We start from the raw sequence: 26,847 nt of genomic DNA, 5'->3' as shown, positions 1-26,847 counted from the left end.
CCAACGAAGATACAAGTATCTTGTCTTAGGAAGGAAGGGATAAATCCTACTTTGTAAAGGATCACTCTGATTCAAACAAAAAAAAATCTGACACTGACATTATCAAGATGCTTGATTTCTTGATTGACAACATATTTGTTACGTTTCGAGGACGTGTTTTTCAACAGACTGTCGGCATTCCAGTGAGAACCAATTGTGTCCATCTTCTTGCCGACTTGTTTCTTTATTATTATGAGGCTGACTTCATACAGGAACTTCTTAGGAAGAAAGGTTAAGAAGTTAGCAATATCCTTTCACTTTACTTTTCGCTATATAGATGATGTTCTCTCACTAATTCAAAATTTGGTGACTATGTTGAACGCATATATCCGATCGAACTAGAGATAAAGGATACAACAGATACAGTTAAGTCGGCCTCATATCTTGACTTACATCTAGAAATTGACAATGAAGGTCGGTTGAAAACAAAACTATATGACAAAAGAGATGATTTCAGCTTTCCGATTGTAAACTTTCCGTTTCTAAGTAGCAGCATTTTCTTGATAGAAGGTTGCTGCTCACAAGGAAGCTATAAACCAAGAGTTCCAAATGGTGAAGTTTAAAATCACCCCTTCGTAAATTTTGCGGACGCCATCACGAGTTGGTTGACCGTTATGGAATAACCGTTTCACAGATGATATCGGATATGTTCCTTACGTCGTAACTACAATCCCCTCCCCTTTCATGAATGTGAACTACCGAGATAGACTATTTACCGGGTTTGTAATATCATGACCAACACGACGGGTGCCACATGTGGAGCAGGATCTGCTTACCTTTCCGGAGCACCTGACATCATCCCCAGTTTTTGGTGAGGTTCGTGTTGCTTAGTCTTTAGTTTTCAATGTTGTGTCATGTGTACTATTATTTGTCTGTTTGTCTTTTTCATTGTCATTTTTAGTCATGGCGTTGTCAGTTTATTTTCGATTTATGAGTTTGACTGTCCCTCTGGTATCTTTCGCCTCTCCTTTACATGCGAACAGAATATATATAAAAAAAAATATATTTCAAACGATAAGACATAAAACAATATCCGATCAGAATAACAAATAAAACATCATCACTATACATCAATGTTGAATGTACACGTCTTATAAGTTATAGCAATTGCGAACGGTGACGTTCGGTAACTTTGTTGGAGTAGTGCTACGTAAGGAACACACTCCTGTATATGAAGTCCGCATAGTGTGAACATGCACGAGTATAACGTATCAACTGAGATATGTAAACACCGTACGATGGGGCAGAGACCGGGTATGTTACTGCTGAGAAATGGGTAATTGGGAAGTTAAAATCGTCCCGTTTGTCATAGATTTTAGTGTGAAGTCGTCCATCTTTGTCAATATTGAGGAAGAGATCAAGGTATGAAGCCGTCCTTCTAGTATCAGTAGTATCCCTAATTTCAAGTTCACTGGGATATATGAGATGTAAGTACTTGATGAAATATGGGTTATTCAGAGATAGGACATCATCAATATAACTGAAATTAAAATTAAGAATTTCGCAAGGTGCTTTTTATTTTCGTTTTGTAGAAGGTTCTGAATGAATTCTGCTCCATACGAGTACAAAAACAAATCGGCCATGCAGTAGGGGTACACAATTAGTACCTATTGTAATACCGACTGTCTGTTAAAATATCAATTGGATTATTATCCTTCAAACTCAACAAATATATAGTCTATCAAAAGGTCCAGCGTTTTGATAATATCATCTGCAGTATACTTTCTGGTAGAATCAGTGTCTTTCTTCACAAAATAAGAATTATTATAACTAACACAAAACAAGAAATTTGTATCTACGATTCCCATTTTTATGTATCAAATGAAAACAACACGTTATAAATTTAAGCGTCTTTGTGAATTTATTGTCATTGAATATCGGTACATATCAACAGATAGAAGAACGTACAGATATAAGCAAAATCCTCTCAATACCAGGTTAGAAAACCAAGCTACAATTAACATACAAAGCCAAATAGAATTATGACATAAAACGAACTACCAAAACGTACAGAAGAAATTACGTAGACAACTTATCACAAGAAGTAGAAAGAGCAGCAGTCAATGTCTATAAGAGTGTTTTCAAGATATCAAAACAGCTTTGTGGATCAAATAATGTGAATACAATGCAAGGGAAATTTAACAATGGCAAGGAAACACATCGAAAACTGTGGAAGAACAGGCAAAAAGATTGGAAAAGTATTTCAAGGAAGTACTTGATTGTGTTCATCCATCAGAAAAGGCAAATACAATACTAATTGATGTGGGCATTGACAATGGTACTGTCCACCTAATATTGAGGAATTAATAAGCAAATACCACCCATAAACAATCGAAAAGGCGTTGAAATATTAAAATCACCCCTAAGCAATATAAAGCCGTTAGAATGTTAAAATCAGATATAAACACACCATCAAAGGTTTTACAACCTCTTTAGAAAACATCTGGGCAAAGGAGAATACCCTATCATGCTAGACTGACAGCAAGGATTTACTGTAATACTTTCGTAGAAAGGAGTCCTACAGAATTGTGACAATTTGAATGAGATTACCAAACAAAGTATATTGAAAAATAATCTTTGGTAGAATCGATGAAGAATAAAGTAAAACCACAAAAATCATGACTGAACTCCGAGGAAAATTCAAAACGGAAAGTTCCAATTCAAATGATAAATCACTGTGACATCAAACGAATGGACAACAACTGTCATATTTGACAGCAAATTAATAGAAGAACAATTAGGCTTCATTTTGGTCTTTTGTGGATAGTTGTCTCATTGGCAATCATACCACATCTTCTTTTTTATATTTAGTATATAAAGGCAGAGGTTGCATAGACCAATTATTCGCCCTCCGAAAAATAGTAATAGAGCAATACATAAAGTGGAACACACCTCTGTGTATCAACTTTTTATACTTTTAAAAATCCTTTGAAAACTTGTACAGAGAAATCCTGTGGAAAATACTTACAACATATGGAATTCCCGAAAGATTATTTAAAATATAATTTAAGAATTAAAATGTTGTTTGATTGTTGACTCTCTAGAAGAGATCAAACGACACAGAAAAAAAACTTTATATAGGTCATCGTACGGTCTTCGACAATGAGCAAAACCCATTCCGCAAAGTAAGACTTTAACAGGCCCTTAAATTACAAATGTAAAACAAATTAAAAACTAGAAAACAAACGGTCTAATATATGTACAAAAAAATGAATGAAAAACAAATATATAGTAAAACAAACGACAACCACTGAATTACAGGCTCCTGATTTTTGACAGCCTTCTGTCAAAGTTTTGAGTGTAGCAGTATCCTAGCTAGGTTATAACACGTTATATCAGTACTTCAAAGTAATAGACTGGATCCAATGAAACACCGCATCAAAATATGGATTTCAATTTTCAGTCAACTGTAAGCCTTAAACTTTGCAGACGACCTTGCAAAAATATATCAACAACTCAAAAAGTTGCAATGAATGTTAGGAATGATAGGAAAAACAATCCCAGAATAAGTGTTTCAACTAAGAGATGCTGCTTGAATGGTGTAACCTGGAAATGGAGAGTTCATAATTGGGAAAGCTCGTCTAATTTTTAGTAACGTTTTGTTTTCAACCGAACCTCATTGTCAATTTCTAAATGAAAGTCGAGATATATACCAGACTCAACTGTATCTGTTGTATTCTTTATCTCAAGTTCGATGGGTTAGAACTGAGCGCCGTTAGAACATGTATGCCTATAATGGTTTACTTTTATAAATTGTTATTTGGATAGAGAGTTGTCTCATTGGCACTCACATCATATCTTCCTATATCTATGCACTGGAAATCATATAATAATCTCTGAAAACTTAAAAAAACCAACAACACATAATCTCTAATTGAGTAATTGTACCAGTTTCCTGTAACAGTCATGCGCTGATTAAACCAGGGACATATACTAACAGACTTTACGTGTAATCTTGTTTACACATATAGATTTATAAAACAATGAAATCTAATTAGAAGTACTTATTGAAGATAAATTCATGAATAATTTTGTATTTGCAAGATATCTAAAAGTTTAATTTATTTACAGTGACTGATAGCAAGGATTTGTATAGCTATACAAATCCTTGCTGATAGGTCCATTAGGCATTGTGTGTGTGTTTTTATTATACCTCTTCATACAATATCGTTAAAATGTGTACATATCCCTTCATGGGGATGTCACAAAGAAATCACAGTATCACAATCAGTTTGTTTGCCAAATTGCAATATAAGCTCATAATCATAAATTATCTTTTTAAATAAGTTAATCAAATAATAAAAAAAATGTAGTTCTAGATGATCAAATTATCTTAAGTCACGAACAGACCCTCGAGAACAAACCAGTAATCTGTATACTTACGATCAATCTTAGTCGAACTTTGAAGTTTTTTGTGAAATCGACTCCAGAGTTCTACAGGCTAATACAAGTGTGTAATTATGTCTCGGATTATAAAACAATAAGATAAAACAATGTTTTAGTCGATTCAATATAATTACAATAAATATTCGATACGATATCAGATACATTTGTATAACCGGTAGAAACTTCCATTGCCGAAACAAATAAGGCCGAACTGGTTTCAAGGCCGAAACGACTTGTTTCCTTATGTTACTTGTCTCCCTTCAATAACTTATTTACGTTCTTCAAAAAGGTACCAGTAGAAGTATCTTCAATGACTTTTATTCTAGTGTTTGAGGCTGGGTGTTTTATATAAAGTTCCACCCTAATAACTGTTATCAGAATAATATCAGAGACATATATACACACCAAAATATTAGATAGTTGGAAAAGTATGAAACAAATTATTTTATTAAGTTTTATGGTGAGCCTATGTCCAAACCAACAGTGTCAGTGTAACAAGTTAAATCATGATCAGATATATGATAATATATACACCTTATCGCTAATCCCAGCTGACCCGGCCTCTTGAACTTTTGACGCATACAACAATCACTTTTCCATTGTGGCGTCAGATATTTTGTTTTATGACGTCAAAATTTTACGGGAACCTGTGTGATTTTCAGTAATGGTGGACAAATAGCGATAAGGTGTATTGATGAGGTGGGTCTCATTGGGGTCTAAGCGTGACGCGGGATTGCCAATTTTTAGTAAGCGGGACACGTGAAATACAAATTATTGTGCCGTGAAAACGGGAAATGAAGTCTGGCGGGACCCGGGAAATTACAAAAAAATGACAATTGCTTACATACATAGTTTAAGTGGGATATGGGAATCTGACAAAACAGTTAGCGGGATACGGGATCAGAACCCCCCAATGAAACCCCCGATGAGGGGGGATAGGACCTTTATCGGGACCCGGGATCCTGTGTTTTTAAGCTCAGGATTTCGGGATTAACCATTTTTGTGAATTGTCCGCCATTACTGGATATCACACAGGTTCCTGTAAAAATTTGACGCCATAAAATCAAAATATCTGACAACACAATGGAAAAGTGATTGTTGTATGCGTGAAAAGTCTTCTCTTTAGTAACCCCTTTTTAGGTACTGACTTACTGAAACGAAAATATTAAACAATAGGCCACTTCACAGTTATTGCAGCTATATTGAATAGGAGGCAGACATTTTGTAAAGAGGCAGAAATAGTGTGAAATTATGGGAGTTGCTATAAATGTATGTAATCAAGCACTGTTCTGTTTCAATGTTTGTAATCCCATATTCTTTAAACCATTTTTACCTTCATTTTGACCATCCTTGCAATAACTGTGAAAGGACCTATTGAGAAAACTAATGACATTATTTACAAGAAAACAATTTAAGAAAAACAAATATGACGGACAACGAGTGAACCACAGGCTCCTGACCTGGGAAGAGCACTTAAAGAATGTAGTGGGACCAAACATGTCTGTGAGAACTCAACCCTTCTCTAACCTGAGACCGTGGTGTTACATCACAACATAAGAACAAACTGTAAAAATCAGTTGGAAAGGGCTTAATTTCGTCAGATCAGTACAAACAAATGAAACACCTAACAAAATCACAGTCCAGACATCATCATGCAGGCTATTTATACATACCTAACAAAAAAATACACGTACAGATCTGTGAGTAATTACAGCTAATAACAACTGAAAAAAAATCCTCTTGTCTCTTAGTCCAAGTGAATTTATTTTGGTGTCTTGAAAGGCTATTCTTATTTTTTGCTGTGACAAGGAAGAAGACACAGCAAAACGTTAAATACAGCCTTAAAAGTTTCCTTGATTATTTGGACTACTACCCTCTTAAAGTCTTATGATTATGACTACTTGCACTTTAAGAATGCACAAAGCCATACATTATACATGCAATCTATTTCCTCTCTAAAAATAGGTTCTTTGGTGGATAAGACCTCAATTCACATATAATTCACCATTTGACATACAGTGAGAGACCAATTGGGGTATAAATAAATCAGTTTCTACCACAATATGTGAAGAAATATTTTAGCATCTTTTTGCATATATGCCACATTACTTCATGTTCTTAAAGCTTTAATAAGTCCTCATTTCCACATGTTCCATGATTGGTGAGTTGTAACTGCTTCTGACTGTGCTACATTTTGTGAAAATGTGGGTTAAACCTTAAAAGAGTGGCAAAAATAACCAAAGGGATAATCAAGCTCACTGGGCAGCTTATAAGGTGTAATAATGGTACACAACATGTATAATACTATTCATGACTGGTTTTCTTTTAAAAAGGTTGCAACTTTTCCAACTTTGTTTTCTTTTAAGATGACAGCAAAAGACTACAGAAAGAAAATAAGATTTTAGAGATGTAGGAAAAAGAAGATAATATCAGTTTTTGGGCTTCTTTGATGATTTTTTTTACAGTAACCCTGAAATGTCAAAATCCAATATTTCATGTCATCGCTGAGTGGTTCATGCAAAAAGATGCTCAAATATATCTTTAAAGAATTTTATGGTAAAAAGTTCATTAAACTTCAGTCATTGTCAGTTGGTCTTTATCACTATATGCCAAACGGTGGATTATACATGAATTGACTTTTTAAGATATACTATAAGAACATGTAAAATTAAAATACATCAACTGTATACTTGATGTTTTTGTATGTTCTTCTTGATTTCCCTAAACTTGCCTACAGGTCACGGTTCAGTAATCAAATTTTTTTTCCAATAGGTATCTATTGACACAATATGAACAAGAGCTACTTCCCTTTTGTCTTCATGTTTTAGGTCTTCGTACATAAATTCTTTCATGAATTAGCCAAAGTCAACTGGTTAAACTGACCAATACACTTTAGTGAATGTTGTTTTCTAAATAGTTTAAGTTTTAATTTCTTTAATGGCCTTACAGCTTGCTTGATTTATCACATCTAGTAAGAATCTTTTATCAGATTTGTTTGTACCACATATTTCAATTTGATTATTTAAATAAGGAAATCACCCAAAATGTGGCCAAGGGAAATTACTCGAGTTACATTACCTAAAAACCTATCTATGACTAATACAACACAATTTTTAAATTTGCATTTTTCTATTAATAAGTATCTAATAGATATAAGAAGATGTGGTATGTAGGCCAATGAGACACCTCTTAATCTAAGTTGCAATTTGTAAAAGAATACCATTATTGGTCAAAGTAGGAGCCTTGGCTCACAACGAACAGTAAGCTAGCTATAAATGGCCCCTAAATATGACTAGTGAAAAACCGTTTAAACAGGAAAACCAGCGGTCTAATCTATATAAAAAATGTGAAGCGAGAAACACTATGAACCACATCAACAATCGATAACCACTGAACATCAGTTTCCTAACTTTGTACAGGTGCAAACAAATGCATCATATTTAAAGTTTTGATAGGTACTAACCTTAACCCTTACCCGAAACAATAGTGTAACATCACAACATAGAAAGAAATATTCTGTTATCATGGCTATGACAGAGTTTATTTTATAAATTTTGATAAGAAATAAAAAGAATGGGCAAAAAACATTAGATTTAGTTAGTGACTAAACAACATGAATAATGAATCAAATAAAAAGATAGTTTTGAAGTTAGCCAATGTATTTGCATGGAAATGTTAATTTTTTCAAATTCTAATTAATATATTACAGAAGAACTTAGAAGAAGAAATTATTGAAGGAAGTGAGAAAAAGTGAGTGCTAGCTCAACAAACCTATGAAGGTAAGTCATGCTTTAACCTTTGAAGTTCTATTACATTATGCCTTTGAAGACTTACTAATAATTAACATATTTTGATATTTTAATCAATGCTAACTGAAAAAACCTTATTTTGTCATCTGGAGGTAACATGCCTGATGTCTTTATACAGGCCTGACTGTAACAATGAAATCAACTGCTCTAATAGAAAAAAACAGAAGTTGTCATTTAAATTGCAGATACAATGTAGTGTATATTTTTTGATGAAATTTGAAAAATAAATTTTTGGGAAAAACATACTTTTGTTAATTTTCTATACTATATGAACATATACATGTATAAAATAAAATTGAGAATGGAAATGGGGAATGTGTCAAAGAGACAACAAGTTGACCATAGAGAAGACAACAGCAGAAGGTTGACACAAGAGGTCTTCAATGCAGCCAGAAATTCCCGCACCTGGCGGCGTCCTTCAGCTGGCCTCTAAACAAATATATATATTAGTTCAGTGATAATGAACGCCATACTAAACTCCAAATTAATATTGTACACAAGAAACTAAAATTAAAAATATTACAAGACTAACAAAGGCCAGAGGTGTATTAAACTGACAGTAAAATACTGGAAATTCAGTGTATAAGGTTCTTTTTTTACAATCTCTCTCTCTATATCCTTTTCTGTTTTTTCCTTCAACTATATTATCTGCCTTTTTTGTTTGTGCAAGAAAGTGGGTTGTTGAGTCAATAAAACCTGAGACACTGATGTAATTACATCAAATTTCTAAATCAATTAAATTCATCAGATAACAACCACTTCTTATTTAAGAACAATGGATTTTATTCTCTCAGAACATTTTTCCAGTATTAGATAGTTATCTTTAGTTAGGAACTATGTAAATCATTGTGTTATTCAATATTTTAATTAAGAATCCTTGAATTTAATTAAATTGAATGAGGTTGGTTTAAATAAATGTTTGCTGGTGTAATTGAGTTAAATTACATTGAATTTCTAAATAGATAAAATACATAGAATAAAATCTTATACGGTATACCAGAATAAGAAAGGCTAATAAAAAGTTTAGTACCACATGTACAAGTATTTGAACCATTCAATACGCAACAGCATAGTTTATTGCACAAAAGCAAAAAATATAAATTCAAATCACTTAACCAATTCAAGTTCTTTGAATACAGTTATCTGTGTCAGAAACCTATTGTGTGTCAAATATATAATAACAATCCCAATTCAGACCTGCATCAAGCGCAAATATTGTGTCCATTTTTGCCCTAACTGTACAGGGTTGGAACTCTGCGGTCATATCAGGCTGCACTCAGCAAAGCATTTTATTCTTGTTTGAATGGTTTAGCATATAATATCTGGGCCTACTATAACTGACTGTATGGTATGGATTTTACAACTATTAAATACTGTATAGTAACCTATAGCATTTTTCTAAAATAAATCTTATTTTGTACAAAATGTATAAAACTTTGATACAAATTTCCTACACAAGTGTTACTTCTCAGAATGGGTTAAGGGCTTAAACCTTTTGAATTTAGTTAAAATTAATTCGTCTTTACAAACATTGACAAAGGAACAGAAGCTCATACAGATTTAATTTAATATCTTTATTGAAAACCTGACTACAAATTAATCAATGAAGAAAATTGTATATAAGAATAATAGATGAACATTTATAAAAACAGGTGAATTTCTTACAAATTTAAAACTTTCCTATATTAACTGGACAGCTCCATTACCCTTGTAGCTTTTAAATTGAATTAAAGGAGTGGTTTTGTAATTTTATTACATCTACATTTTATATTTATCCAATAAGAATATTCTTATTGCTTCGGCACTTACTGACCCAACTCTGTTTATTGGAGATCTTTAGGCATATGCTTAAAACTTATCATTAAAAATACATAATTAAGTAAGCGAAATTGGTTATCCATATAAAATTGTATACTTAATGTCTTATTTGCTTGATTGGTTATATTTTCTTTGAAACTGCAGGGTTTGTGGACTGACTTTTGAACTTAAGAGTGTCTAAAAAAGGAACAATTATTTAATAATATCATTTCCTTAACACACATTTGTTCATTTAATGTACTGTTTTGTATGTATATTTTTTGAAAAATAATAAGTTCCTTATCAATTTAAAAAATAAAATGGGATGATCATGTGACAGTATCAAAAATATTTGATAGGCTAATTTATTTTGTATTACAAGAGGGTGGTAAAGTGTTATTTTCGTGCAACGTGATCGCCGTGTTTTTTTTCACATTCAATGTGTTTTTACTTTTTTAGCTCACCTGTCCCGAAGGAACAAGTGATCTTATGCCATCACTTGGCGTCCGTCGTCGTCCGTCGTCTGTCGTCGTAAACTATTTCAAGAATCTTCTCCTCTGAAACTATTGGGCCAAATACTTTCAAACTTTAACTGAATGTTCCTTAGGGTATCTTATTTATAAATTGTATCCGAAGTTTTGATCTATCAACAAACATGGTCGCCATTGCTAAAAATAGAACATAGGGGTCAAATGCAGTTTTTGGCTTATAACTCAAAAACCAAAGCATTTAGAGCAAATCTGACATGGGGTAATATTGTTTATCAGGTCAAAATCTATTTGCCCTGAAATTTTCAGATGAATCAGACAACCCGTTGTTGGGTTGCTGCCCCTGAATTGGTAATTTTAAGGAAATTTTGCTGTTTTTGGTTATTATCTTGAATATTATTATAGATAGAGATAAACTGTAAACAGGAATAATGTTCAGCAAAGTAAGATTTACAAATAAGTCAACATGACGGAAATGGTCAGTTGACCCCTTTAGGAGTTATTGCCCTTTATAGTCAATTTTTAACCATTTTTCGTAAATCTTAGTAATCTTTTACAAAAATCTTCTCCTCTGAAACTACTGGGCCAAATACTTCCAAACTTTAATTGAATGTTCCTTAGGGTATCTAGTTTGTAAATTTTATCCGAAGTTATGATCTATCAACAAACATGGTCGCCATTGCTAAAAATAGAACATAGGGGTCAAATGCAGTTTTTGGCTTATAACTCAAAAACCAAAGCATTTAGAGCAAATCTGACATGGGGTAATATTGTTTATCAGGTCAAGATCTATCTGCCCTGAAATTTTCAGATGAATCAGACAACCTGTTGTTGGGTTACTGCCCCTGAATTGGTAATTTTAAAGAAATTTTGCTGTTTTTGGTTATTATCTTGAATATTATTATAGATAGAGATAAACTGTAAACAGCAATAATGTTCAGCAAAGTAAGATTTACAAATAAGTCAACATGACGGAAATGGTCAGTTGACCCCTTTAGGAGTTATTGCCCTTTATAGTCAATTTTTAACCATTTTTCGTAAATCTTAGTAATCTTTTACAAAAATCTTCTCCTCTGAAACTACTGGGCCAAATACTTCCAAACTTTAATTGAATGTTCCTTAGGGTATCTAGTTTGTAAATTTTATCCGAAGTTATGATCTATCAACAAACATGGTCGCCATTGCTAAAAATAGAACATAGGGGTCAAATGCAGTTTTTGGCTTATAACTCAAAAACCAAAGCATTTAGAGCAAATCTGACATGGGGTAATATTGTTTATCAGGTCAAGATCTATCTGCCCTGAAATTTTCAGATGAATCAGACAACCTGTTGTTGGGTTACTGCCCCTGAATTGGTAATTTTAAAGAAATTTTGCTGTTTTTGGTTATTATCTTGAATATTATTATAGATAGAGATAAACTGTAAACAGCAATAATGTTCAGCAAAGTAAGATTTACAAATAAGTCAACATGACGGAAATGGTCAGTTGACCCCTTTAGGAGTTATAGCCCTTTATAGTAAATTTTTAACCATTTTTCGTAAATCTTAGTAATCTTTTACAAAAATCTTTTCCTCTGAAACTACTGGGCCAAATACTTCCAAACTTTAACTGAATGTTCCTTAGGGTATCTAGTTTGTAAATTGTATCCGAAGTTATGATCTATCAACAAACATGGTCGCCATTGCTAAAAATAGAACATAGGGGTCAAATGCAGTTTTTGGCTTATAACTCAAAAACCAAAGCATTTAGAGCAAATCTGACGTTGGGTAATATTGTTTATCAGGCTAAGATCTATCTGCCCTGAAATTTTCAGATGAATCAGACAACCCGTTATTGGGTTGCTGCCCCTGAATTGATAATTTTAAGGAAATTTTGCTGTTTTTGGTTATTATCTTGAATATAATTATAGATAGAAATAAACTGTAAACAGCAATAATGTTCAGCAAAGTAAGATCTTCAATTAAGTCAATTTGACCAAAATTGTCAATTGACCCCTTAAGGAGTTATTGCCCTTTAAAGACTTTTTTCACAATTTGTTCATCATGTTGACTTACTTTAAAAAATCTTCTCCTTTGAAACTGCTGTATCAATTTCAGCCAAACTTAGGCTAAATGAGTTTCAGAATATTTAGTATAAATTTTATATTTTATTTCCTTGTATGTCAAGAAACATAGCTCCTATGGCTAAAATAGAACATAGGAGAAAATGATTATTTTTTTTGGCTTTTGAAGAAAATAGGACGATCCAAAAAACATTTAAATAAATTGAAAAGCCAAAATAATCATTGATGAGAGATTTAACCAAAAGAATTAAGGTGAGCGATTCAGGCTCTTGAGAGCCTCTTGTTATTTGATGTTCAGTCGTGTAAGACAGGTGCTTCATTCAACGTGTTCTGCTTAATATCTAATTTTTACGTGCAACGTGATTTGCAAATAATTATTTTGCATGTTCTGTATTTTTCAAATAAATTTTAAACACTAGGCAGGGATCATCAAGAAAAAAATTGATTGAATTTTGTTTTTGTGGTAAGGCGGAAAGGCATATGATGTTGTTCCTTTATTTGCATTTTAAAAGTTCAGAAGATTGTTACATATTTTTTTAAAGGCATAAATCATTTATACTATAAATGTGTATACTATATAGGGATTATTATGTAAAACAAAGAGATATATACAAGAGAACAGTGACTCAGTCACAAAAGATTCACATCAAAATCTTTATTTTCGTGCAACATTTATGTTGTCTTATTTCATGTTTTTTTCCATGCAAACATCCCCCTTTACCACCCTCTTTAAGGAGTAGGTCCAGTAAGACCCCTTTTTGGCCCCAAAATATAGCAGTTTTACAAAATTGATAAAATGTAAACTTTTAGCTATTTATTGGACAGTAGAATGCTTCTGCTACATAAATATGGGCTGTTTTTGACAATACAATGCACATATATCGGGTACTAGCATCATAAAGTCCTGCTAAATTACTGAAAACTTCACAATCTTAGCATTTTAGTTAAATTTTAGACAGTTTCAATCATCGATGAAAGTGGCCGCATTTGTGTACAGGCCTCCACAATAATGCTTGTCCGATTGTCCGGTACCACAGGGGAAAAAGGTTGGACAAATAAAAGCTGTATCAAGCTTGTCCGTCGGGACAAGTTCAATTATTTTGCCGAAAATAAATTTTAATAATCCAACTATGATGAACAAAGTAATTTTAAACAAAAAACACGAAAACGAATATTAATTTGACATGTGTCTGTATTCTGTTTATTCAAATGCAAAACCCTTTTCTTCCTTTTTTTCTACTTGCAATCGATAATTTTTAACTGGTTCTCTGGTATCAGGTTCGTTCGCGCCCAATACACTTTCGCACCTCCCATGTTCGCACCCAAGGTCTGTTTGCACTCTACACGTTCGCGTCCAATTTTCAGTACCTCATTTTGCTACCTTATTCTGTTCCTTATAATACATACCATACCAGTAATTTTTTCACAAATTTTTTTTTTTTATTTACCGGTACCATAAAATTCACAAAATCATATTTGATCATAAGTAGAAAAAAACAATGCTTGCAATATAGTGACCTATAGTTGTAAATTTCTGTGTCATTTGGTCTCTTGGTGAGAATTGTCTCATTGGCAATCAGACCTTATCTTCTTTTTATACGACCGCAAAATTTGAAAAATTTTTCGTCGTATATTGCTATCACGTTGACGTCGTCGTCGTCGTCGTCGTCGTCCGAATACTTTTAGTTTTCGCACTTTAACTTTAGTAAAAGTGAATGGAAATCTATGAAATTTTAACACAAGGTTTATGACCACAAACGGAAGGTTGGTATTGATTTTGGGAGTTTTGGTCCCAACATTTTAGGAATTAGGGGCCAAAAAGGGCCCAAATAAGCATTTTCTTGGTTTTCGCACTATAACTTTAGTTTATGTTAATAGAAATCTATGAAATTTTGACACAAGGTTTATGACCACAAAAGAACGGTTGGGATTGATTTTGGGAGTTTTGGTTTCAACAGTTTAGGAATTAGGGGCCAAAAAAGGGCCCAAATAAGCATTATTCTTCGTTTTCGCACAATAACTTTAGTTTAAGTAAATAGAAATCAATGAAATTTAAACACAATGTTAATGACTACAAAAGGAAGGTTGGTATTGATTTTGGGAGTTTAGGTCCCAACAGTTTAGGAATTAGGGGCCAAAAAGGGACCCAAATAAGCATTTTTCTTGGTTTTCGCACCATAACGTTAGTATAAGTAAATAGAAATCTATGAAATTTAAACACAAGGTTTATGACCATAAAAGGAAGTTGGTATTGATTTTGGGAGTTTTGGTCCCAACAGAATAAGGGGCCCAAAGGGTCCAAAATTAAACTTTGTTTGATTTCATCAAAATTGAATAATTGGGGTTCTTTGATATGCCGAATCTAACTGTCATGACTGTGTATGTAGATTCTTAACTTTTGGTCCCGTTTTCAAATTGGTCTACATTAAGGTCCAAAGGGTCCAAAATTAAACTTAGTTTGATTTTGACAAAAAATGGAACAGTTAGGTTCTTTGATATGCTGAATCTAAAAATGTACTTAGATTCTTGATTATTGGCCCAGTTTTCAAGTTGGTCCAAATCGGGGTCCAAAATTAAACTTTGTTTGATTTCATCAAAAATTGAATAAATGGGGTTTTTTGATATACCAAATCTAACTGTGTATGTAGATTCTTCATTTTTGGTCCTGTTTTCAAATTGGTCTACACTAAAGTCCAAAGGGTCCAAAATTAAACTTAGTCTGATTTTAACAAAAATTGAAATCTTGGGGTTCTTTGATATGCTGAATCCAAAAATGTACTTAGATTTTTTATTATGGGCCCAGTTTTCAAGTTGGTCCAAATCAGGATCTAAAATTATTATATTAAGTATTGTGCAATAGCAAGTCTTTTCAATTGCACAGTATTGCGCAATGGCAAGAAATATCTAATTGCACAATATTGTGAAATAGCAAATTTTTTTTTTTAATTAGAGTTATCTTTCTTTGTCCAGAATAGTAAGCAAGAAATATCTAATTGCAAAATATTGTGCAATAGCAAGATTTTTTTATACGACCGCAAATTTTGAAAAAATTTTCGTCGTATATTGCTATCACGTTGGCGTCTGCGTCGTCGTCGTCGTCGTCGTCGTCGTCGTCGTCGTCGTCGTCGTCCGGCGTCCGAATACTTTTAGTTTTCGCACTCTAACTTTAGTAAAAGTGAATGGAAATCTATGAAATTTTAACACAAGGTTTATGACCACAAAAGGAAGGTTGGTATTGATTTTGGGAGTTTTGGTCCCAACATTTTAGGAATTAGGGGCCAAAAAGGGCCCAAATAAGCATTTTCTTGGTTTTCGCACTATAACTTTAGTTTAAGTTAATAGAAATCTATGAAATTTTGACACAAGGTTTATGACCACAAAAGAACAGTTGGGATTGATTTTGGGAGTTTTGGTCTCAACAGTTTAGGAATTAGGGGCCAAAAAAGGGCCCAAATAAGCATTATTCTTGGTTTTCGCACAATAACATTAGTTTAAGTAAATAGAAATCAATGAAATTTAAACACAATGTTAATGACTACAAAAGGAAGGGTGGTATTGATTTTGGGAGTTTAGGTCCCAACAGTTTAGGAATTAGGGGCCAAAAAGGGACCCAAATAAGCATTTTTCTTGGTTTTCGCACCATAACGTTAGTATAAGTAAATAGAAATCTATGAAATTTAAACACAAGGTTTATGACCATAAAAGAAAGGTTGGGTTTGATTTTGGGAGTTTTGGTCCCAACATAATAAGGGGCCCAAAGGGTCCAAAATTAAACTTTTGTTTGATTTCATCAAAATTGAATAATTGGGGTTCTTTGATATGCTGAATCTAACTGTCATGACTGTGTATGTAGATTCTTAACTTTTGGTCCCGTTTTCAAATTGGTCTACATTAAGGTCCAAAGGGTCCAAATTTAAACTTAGTTTGATTTTGACAAAAAATGAATCAGTTAGGTTCTTTGATATGCTGAATCTAAAAATGTACTTAGATTCTTGATTATTGGCCCAGTTTTCAAGTTGGTCCAAATCGGGGTCCAAAATTAAACTTTGTTTGATTTCATCAAAAATTGAATAAATGGGGTTCTTTGATATTCCAAATCTAACTGTGTATGTAGATTCTTCATTTTTGGTCCTGTTTTCAAATTGGTCTACACTAAAGTCCAAAGGGTCCAAAATTAAACTTAGTCTGATTTTAACAAAAATTGAAATCTTGAAGTTCTTTGATATGCTGAATCCAAAAATGTACTTAGATTTTTTATTATGGGCCCAGTTTTCAAGTTGGTCCAAATCAGGATCTAAAATTATTATATTAAGTATTGTGTAATAGCAAGTCTTTTCAATTGCACAGTATTGCGCAATGGCAAGAAATATCTAATTGCACAATATTGTGAAATATCAAAATTTTTTTTAATTAGAGTTATCTTTCTTTGTCCAGAATAGTAAGCAAGAAATATCTAATTGCAAAATATTGTGCAATAGCAAGATTTTTTTTTAATTGGAGTTATCTTTCTTTGTCCAGAATCAACTTAAATCTTTGTTATATACAATATACAATGTATATTCACTTTTTACTACCAACTGATAAATTAAAATAATCTTTACCATTCAGTGATAACAAGCAGTTTTTTTACATCTTAATATTTTATGATGTATTTAAATGAGTAGTTATTGTTGCAAACTCCATTAGAAATTTTAATTGAGATTTAGTTTTGGAATAAGGGAAAGGGGGATGTGATTAAAAAAATTGGGTTCAATTTTTCTCATTTGAAATTTCATAAATAAAAAAGAAAATTTCTTCAAACATTTTTTTGAGAGGATTAATATTCAACAGCATAGTGAATTGCTCTAAGAGAAACAAAAATTTTAAGTTCATTAGAACACATTCATTCTGTGTCAGAAACCTATGCTGTGTCAACTATTTAATCACAATCCAAATTTAGAGCTGAATCCAGCTTGAATGTTGTGTCCATACTTGCCCTAACCATTCAGGGTTCAACCTCTGCGGTCGTATAAAGCTACGCCCTGCGGAGCATCTGGTTTTAATTGGAGTTATCTTTCTTTGTCCAGAATCAACTTAAATCTTTGTTATATACAATATACAATGTATATTCACTTTTTACTACCAACTGATAAATTAAAATAATCTTTACCATTCAGTGATAACAAGCAGTTTTTTTACATCTTAATATTTTATGATGTATTTAAATGAGTAGTTATTGTTGCAAACTCCATTAGAAATTTTAATTGAGATTAGTTTTGGAATAAGGGAAAGGGGGATGTGATTAAAAAAATTGGGTTCAATTTTTCACATTTGATATTTCATAAATTAAAAAGAAAATTTCTTCAAACATTTTTTTGAGAGGATTAATATTCAACAGCATAGTGAATTGCTCTAAGAGAAAACAAAAATTTTAAGTTCATTAGAACACATTCATTCTTTGTCAGAAACCTATGATGTGTCAACTATTTAATCACAATCCAAATTTAGAGCTGAATCCAGCTTGAATGTTGTGTCCATACTTGCCCCAACCGTTCAGGGTTCAACCTCTGCGGTCGTATAAAGCTACGCCCTGCGGAGCATCTGGTTATTGATTGTATTTGAATACACTTTTTCCAGCTTAGAAAAATATAGGATACAAATGTCAAATGAGCGTACAGGCCTATCAGATGGTGCCTCATGTGCAGAGTCTGATAAGACTAGCATTGATGAAAACTAGAACCTACCGGTAAGTCCTGTGACATGACTAGATTCAGTTGTACTTGACTCATATTTTTGAAAAGTATTTCAAAAGAAAAACATCAAATTCTGTTCTATTGTTTAAATTCGTTTTGTTTCTTTAATCAATTTAAGATGTAAAAAGGTTATTTTTAGTAAAAAAAAATTGGACAAGTAACAATTTCATTCGGACAAGTAAGTTTTGGTATGTACTTGTCCTACTGGACAAGTTGAAAAAAAAAGTTATTGTAGAGTCATGGTGTTCATTCTTAATATTGAAATATAAGTTGTATTTGATGATAATACATAACACATATAAAGGTTGAGGAGGAACACGGATGCAGCCACTTTCATTTGTGACAAAAACCATCTGAAAATTGACACTTTTTGGCATATTTGATAGAATTTTCATATTTAAGCTTGAATCGGAGCGTTATTAATGAGTAAATCAGTTAAAATCTTTCATATAAACTAATTGAATCAACTGAAATAGACACTTTAAAAGTATTTAAAAAGTGTCCAAAATCTTTCGTCAGATGAACCTGAAATTTGAGGCCAAAATCTGCCCTTTCCAGACCTTCTCCTTTTAGCAAACAATCAGTAATCTTGAAATAACCCTGTAAATGAAGTCATGAGATAACTTTGAATAGTTTTAAAAGTTATGTCCAAATAAAGCTCAAATTATTCTACAATGTTCTATAATAGTAAACTAATTTTTGTTCCAATGATAAAATCCAGGATAACTGCAAATTTGAATAAAAAAATTATATACAAATAATTTCTCACAATAAATATCAAAATTAGGAATCCTGAATTTTTAGTATTTGCACAAAGTTTTTAATCCTAAAATAAAATAAACTGCAATCAGAGTAAACCATATGGTCTTGTCTCTTGTGATCTGCATCTAAATGTTACAACAAATCAATAATCATTTATTAACAGATATATCTTCCCATTTCTACTTCCTAGCAACTATTTAGACCAATCAAAGACTTTCAACTATGATAAATTCCTAATATTAACTTTTTATACACTTTAAAATGCAAACATATGACTAGTAGAAAGCTTGCTTTAGCAATGATAGCTTGCTGCTGTTTAAATGACAGCTTGCCCCATAGTATTTATTTTAAATGACAGCTTGTCCCTTAGTATTTATTTTAAATGACAGCTTGCCCCTTAGTTTTTATTGTCGAGCCTGCAACTTTTGTTGCAGAAAGCTCGACATAGGGATAGTGATCCGGCGGCGGCGGCGGCGGTGTTAGCTCACTTCTTAAAAGCTATATATTTTAGAAGGTGGAAGACCTGGATGCTTCATATTTTGTATATAGATGCCTCATGTTACAAAGTTTTCGTCAGTCACATGTCCGTTGACCTTGACCTCATTTTCATGGTTCAGTGACCACTTGAAAAAAAAGTTCAGATTTTTTGCAATGTTAAATTCTCTCTTACTGTAAGTAATAGGATAACTATATTTAGTATGTGCGTACCTTGCAAGGTCCTCATGCCCGTCAGACAGTTTTCACTTGACCTCAACCTCATTTCATGGATCAGTGAACAAGGTTAAGTTTTGGTGGTCAAGTCCATATCTCAGATACTATAAGCAATAGGTCTAGTATATTCGGTGTATGGAAGGACTGTAAGGTGTACATGTTCAACTGGCAGGTGTCATCTGACCTTGACCTCATTTTCATGGTTCAGTGGTTATAGTTAGGTTTTTGTGTTTTGGTCTGTTTCTCTCATACTTTATGCAATAGGTCTACTATATTTGTTGTATGGAATGATTGTAAGATGTTCATGTCTAGCGGGCAGATGTCATCTGACCTTGACCACATTTTCATGGTTCAGTTGTTATAGTTAAGTTTTTGTGTTTTGGTCTGTTTTTCTCATACTTTATGCAATAGGTTTACTATATTTATTGTATGGAATGATTGTAAGGTGTACATGTCTAGCGGGCAGATGTCATCTGACCTTGACCTCATTTTCATGGTTCAGTGGTCAATCTAATACTATATGTCATAGGTCAACTATATTTTGTGTATGGAAATATTTTATGAACTATATGTCAGTCGTGCAGGTTTTATTTGACCTTGACCTGGTTTTCAAGGTTCATTGCTCAGTGTTAAGTTTTTGTGTTTTGGTCTATTTTCTTAAACTATAAGCAATAGGTCAACTATATTTGTTGTATGGAAGCATTGTTAGCTGTACATGTCTGCCTGGCATATGGTTCAACTGACCTTGACCTCATTTTCATGATTCATGTTAAGTCTATGTGACAGTCGTAATAAAGCTTTAGATTTAGGAGTATCAACATAATATCAATGATTAGTAAAGAAGGCGAGACATTTCTGTGTGTGCACTCTTGTTTTAAATGACAGCTTGCCCCTTAGTATTTATTTTAAATGACAACTTGCCCCTTAGTTTTTATTTTAAATGACAGCTTGCCCCTTAGTTTTTATTTTAAATGACAGCTTGCCCCTTAGTATTTATTTTAAATGACAGCTTGCCCCTTAGTATTTGTTTTGAATGACAGCTTTCCCCAATTGGTTTTGCATTTTAAAAAGAGTTTTTTTTTATCAATCCTTTTAACATTTAGATAATATTTACATACATGTAGATAACAAATAAAGGTAAAAAAAAAACAGTAACTTTACAGCTTTCTGCAAGTATTAATACCTTTTCAGTTCTTGACAAAAACAAAGGAGTAGGGGCATTAACGTAATTTACACTTGTATGCAAATTTGTCCACCATTACATAAAGTTGACACATGTTCTTGTAATCTTTGACATCACAATTAAAAAAATTTGACTTAAAATTAAAAAGTGATTGTTGTTTGACGTTATAAAGTTATTTGGAGCAATTATAAGGTCATTTCGGAAACAAAATTCAGCTAAATACCATAAGTGTAGATATGTTTAATACGTCATAATCATGATAATGTGCGCCTCTTTTATGAAAAAGAAGAAAACTGCTGAATTTTTGCAGTTTTACAACCATATTATCTCCATGGAAACATAATGCACAGTCAAGAAACAACCAAATAAATTTATAGAGGAACTATTGTAAATTCAGAAATTATTGCGATGTTTTCTTTTTTGGGAAAAATGTGACAGGGTTATAATCGTAATACTAGACAATAGTTTAAACATGCATTTTGATTTTTTCTTACATGAATGAAACAGGATTTTTATCAATATCGCAAACAATTAAAATTGCAATTTAGGCTAAAATGACAAAATCACAATAATAAATGCATGCAATAATTTCTGAATTTACAGTAATCTCACCAAATATAGAGTTGTTTCTTAGTTGCCCACATACTTTTCCAATCCAATGTTTATCTAAAAGTTGATGTTATTCTACAAATGAAAATCAAAAAATATTATAAAATATACAAGCTTCGTCATGGTTTGTTGCCATAGTATCTCAATAAATGTGACATTTCTTCATATTTTCTTAACACCTTGTACCTTGGTATAGTTTGGACAAATTTAATAACAGGTATGATAAACTTTTAATTTGCACTAATATTTTGGTCTTTTCACCCACAATAACTTTGAAGAAAAATGCAAACTGTTTGATGGATACTATAGTAATTGTTTTAGTTAGAATTATGTGTAAAAATAAGAAGATGTGGTATGATTGCCAATGGGAAAAATCTCTACAATAGACTAAATGACACAGAAATTAAATCTATAGGTCACTGTACAGTCTTCAACAATGAGTAAGATGGGGATGCCGCATAGTGAGATAAAAAAGGCCCAAAAAACACAACCCTCTCCTAACTTGGACAGTGGTGTAACAGTAGAACATAAGTACAAACGATAAAAATAATTTGAAAATGGTTTAACTGATCAGATCAATTGAAAGCAGAAATACATATAACAAAAAAAAAAAGTGGACATGACGGGGTACTTGTACATCCCAACAACAAAAAGACACTAAAGTAAAAATCTGAGAGTACTAGCAGTTACTGACAGCTAGTCAAGGCAAATAACAACTAATAAAAAAGAATCCTCCAAAAAGAATCAAGAAGATATATTTCTGTTAGTAGGATTGCCAATGTCAGCATCAACTATTACAGTTGTGGACCCAGAGGGAGGTTTCCGGGGGGTTGGAACCCTCCTTTTTAGCTCACCTGGCTCAAAGGGCCAAGTGAGCTTTTCTCATCACTTGGCGTCCGGCATCGTCTGTCGGCGTTAACTTTTACAAAAATCCTCTCCTCTGAAACTACTGGGCCAAATTTAACCAATTTGGCCAAAATCATCATTGGGTATCTAGTTTAAAAAATGTGTCCAGTGACCTGGCCAACCAAACAAGATGAATCGGGAAATCTGTTGTTGGGTTTGCTGCCCATAAATTGGTAATTTTAAGTAAATTTTGCCGTTTTTGGTTATTATCTTGAATATTATTATAGATAGAGATAAACTGTAAACAGCAATAATGTTCAGCAAAGTAAGATTAACAAATAAGTCAACATGACTAAAATGGTCAGTTGACCCCTTAAAGAGTTATTGCCTTTTGTAGTCATTTTTTACCAATTTTTTCGTAAATGTTTGTTATCTTGTACAAAAATCTTCTCCTCTGAAACTACTGAGCCAAAATTAACCAATCTTAGCCACAGGGTTGGCAAAGTATTACCCACCCGGGAATTCCCGGGCGGGAAAACCCGGGTTTTCTCGGGCTGGGCAATACTCCCAGAAATGGGTAATAGTGGGCATTACTGGGCAATATGATTTTTTAAGCTTTTTTTAACACAAAATAGTAAAGACTTGTTATAGTTTCATAGTATAACAGCTAAATATATACTTTTTATACAGATAACCATTGACAGTAATTTCTAGAAAATTCAATTTCATTCTCTTCTCTATTAATTTTATATGTAGGCAGAATACAAGATTTGCACAGTTAAAGATACCTTTTTTTCAAATTACCAAGTATTGTTTCAATAATCCAAACTTTGAAAAATGCATTTTATTGCAGTGTTTAAGTTGAATTGTTAATTTTAATTGTTATACATTCATATTGCTAAATAAACACCCTACAGGCAAATGACAGGGTCATGCCATTAACACTTATAAAATTGAAAGGACTGATTATTGTTACATAAACAAATCTGTGTTCTAATCTGAATAATTACTTATTAATTAGTGACAGTACATATACATTATTTAAATGTGATGTTTCTTTAATACATGTAATTGTTAATTCTTAATAGGAGCTATATTCATTTGAAATTTTTTTTATTCATTTGCTTTCTATTTACAGTTTGCCAATCTAGACAAATGCTAAACAAACAAAGTAGGGTATAAATATCTTATTAAATGTATTGCATTTGTGTTTATCACTGAATCCTCTTTAAAATTCAGACAAATATTTTATATTACCCAGTATTGCCCAGTATTACCCACTAAAACCCAGTAAAACCCGGGTTTTCCCAGTATTTCCCACTGGGCTGGGCAATACTCATAAAACCCGGGTTTTTGCCAACCCTGCTTAGCCACAATCATTATTAGGGCATCTAGTTCAAAAAATGTGTGTGATGACCCAGTCAACCAACCAAGATGGCCACCATGGCTAAAATTAGAACATAGAGGTAAAATGTAGATTTTGGCTTGTAACTCTGAAACCAAAGCATTTAGAGCAAATCTGACAGGGAACACATTGTTTATCACATCAATATCTATCTGCCCTGAAATTTTCAGATGAGTTGAACAACTGGTTGTTGGGTTGCTGCCCCCAATTGGTAACTTTTAAAGAGATTTTGCCCTTTTTGGTTATTATCTTGAATACTTTCATAGAAAGAGATAAACTGTAAACCCCAATAATGTTCAGCAAAGTAAGATCTTTACTAATAAGTCAACATGACCAAAATTGTCAGATGACCCATTAAGGAGTTATTGCCTTTTATAGTCAATTTTAGTAAATTTTTACAAAATATTTTCCTCTGTAATAAAGGGCCAAGTTTAATATAGATAGAGAAAATTGTAAGTAGCAAGAATGTTTAGTAAAGTAAGATCTACAAACACATCACCATCACCAAAACACAATTTTGTCATGAATCCATCTGTGTCCTTTGACCAAGGTGAGTGACACAGGCTCTTAAGAGCCTCTAGTTTTAAATGGCTGGATCTGCCCCTTTATCAATAAAGACCAAAGGACAAAGATTTGAACAATTATAATTAATGGCTTTTAATGTCAAATAGTAAGATAGGAAAAAAAAAGTGATAGTTTGAACAAACTGGCCAAGAAAATTAGCAGTTTGAATAAATTTGCCTTGTTATTAAAATGAAATATCGTAGGAACTGATTGAACTAAAGAGAACATTTAGTTAAAGTAGTGCTTTACTGAAAATTTAAAGCAAATTGAGAGAAAAACAGTAATCATTATTATGGATGTTTGCTCATTGTTGAAGATCATATACATGTAGCATCCTGTAGATGTTTATTTTTTGTTGCTTGATGATTGAGATTGTTGTCGTGACTCCTGAAATGTTTTTCCATGTCAATAATTGTTTTTTTTATCAATCTGACATTTACTGTTAATAGTAAATTAATGTCCGACTTGCAAAACAACTTTTCAAATTAATGGAGGATTTCCCCCCAAAGAGAGGTGTTGACATTACATATGAAATCCTCAACATATATAAAATGAATACTTAAACAGGCTGTCAAAGGAGTTCACAATTGACAAAAGCCTATATTTTGTATACTTATTCAAAACCATAAAATATTAGATTGAAACAGATGGTCAAATAACCTTGAACTTATTTAAATACTTGTATATCAAAGACTGTCAGTCATAATCAACTAATTAAGTAAAACATTTTTTAGTGACTGTCCACACTTTAAAATAATATACTTTTATGATTTTTTATGCCCCACCTACAATAGTAGAGGGGCATTATGTTTTCTGGTCTGTGCATCCGTTCATCCGTCTGTCTGTCTGTCCGTTCGTTCGTTCGTCCGTCTGTCCCGCTTCAGGTTAAAGTTTTTGGTCAAGGTACTTTTTGATGAAGTTGAAGTCCAATCAACTTGAAACTTAGTATACATGTGCCCTATGATATGATCTTTCTAATTTTAATGCCAAATTAGAGAATTTATTCCAATTTCACGGTCCACTAAACATAGAAAATGATAGTGCGAGTGGGGCATCCGTGTACTGTGGACACATTCTTGTTTAATATTGTTATTTTGTTATTGATAAGTTTTATTTTATAAATCAGTTTTAAGAGGCCCATAAAGTGGTATTGACATGAGACTTGATGTAGGTATTTGTTTAAATAATCTATTTAGTTTCATGAACTATATTAAATTTAAATATGAAATGCCACTTCAGACATTATATTAAATTTTTATGAAATGCACTTGAGACATGATATGACATTATTTTGACTCAGTTAATTGATAGAATGTTTTGATTATTTTGTCATGGATCTAAATTATAGTGTTGCCATGTATCGTATAGAGAATGCATGCTAAGAGATCAGTGGCAGATCCAGATTTTTCATAAGTGGGGGCCCATTGACTGCCTAAGAGGGGGCCTGCTGAGGTCATGCTTGCGTGATTCCCTATATAATGTACCAATTTTAAAATTATTGTCACTTGGTATGTTCTTGCATGAGCAACATGTGGGTGTGACATGTGGAGCAGGATCTACTTGCCCTCTAGCACCTGAGTTCACATCCAGTTTTTTATGGGTTCGTGTTGCTCAGTCTTTGGTTTTCTATGTTGTGTTTTGTGAACTATTGCTTGTCTTTTTTTTAAAAAAAATTTTGACATTGCATTGTCAGTACCTTGAGTTTGAATATGTCAATTCTGCATACAAACCTATAGAAAACTAATACTTAATTTGTGTTTAACCTTTACCCACAAAAAAAATCATGGATCTATCATATAGTATTTAGTATTTTAATTCCTGAAGGTTTCAGGAGTTTGTTTCACAAAAAAAACTTACGATTAAGATTGATCGTAAGTCATGAACAATTCAGTGTAACTTTAGATAAATCTTTGTCGTAAGTATTTTGTGAATACTCTTGCCTTTGACATCATTTATAAGGCAAAATTTGTCTTAATGTCAATCAAATGAGTTAAAATGGACATATTATTTAAATGTTATTCATCTACACTAGAAAGTGTTAATTTTTTAACTGAAAATACAGTTGGATCCATGTGCAGTTTACAACAGTTTATAAATAGTAGAATAGCTATGACTATAAGTGCGATGGATTTATGGAACTTTTTAACTGCTGTGTATGTTTGTATAAGGGGAAAAAATGACATCAACAACTGGAAAATCAATTTTTATTTATGTATGATTTAACTGAATAGATATTACATTCTATTGAATTAACAGCATTACAAATACTGATAAGTGAAATAGTAATAAAGTCTGATAAAAATTTACTTTATAGAAATGACGAGAAATATAACAATCTATTACATTAACTGTCATTTATAGATATAGATTTCATTATTTAAGCATAATTGCTGGAAACTTTAATAATGTTATAGATTTTTATGTGAAGTGGGCTTTAACTGTACTTATAGTC

At 32.4% G+C, this 26,847-nt stretch overlaps 1 protein-coding gene across 2 annotated transcripts in view; it reads left to right on the top strand.

Annotated features, from left to right (window-relative positions):
* The first annotated feature begins 4,690 nt into the window (after positions 1 to 4,690).
* LOC139491271 (cytochrome b5 reductase 4-like) overlaps positions 4,691 to 26,847 on the top strand; it is an 81,130-nt gene continuing 58,973 nt past the window's right edge. The window contains exons 1-2 of one of the 2 annotated variants that reach the window (XM_071278815.1): positions 4,691 to 4,853; positions 8,135 to 8,204. The gene's annotated coding sequence lies outside the window, so the exon portion shown is untranslated. Of the gene's footprint in view, positions 4,854 to 8,125; positions 8,205 to 26,847 lie in introns of those variants that run through there. The other variant, XM_071278814.1, reaches the window with a different exon arrangement.

Source organism: Mytilus edulis, chromosome 10, assembly GCF_963676685.1.
Source record: "Mytilus edulis chromosome 10, xbMytEdul2.2, whole genome shotgun sequence".
NCBI lineage: Eukaryota > Metazoa > Mollusca > Bivalvia > Mytilida > Mytilidae > Mytilus > Mytilus edulis.
The sequence above is the reverse complement of the archived record's forward strand: the minus strand, read 5'-3'. Positions and strand labels throughout refer to the sequence as shown.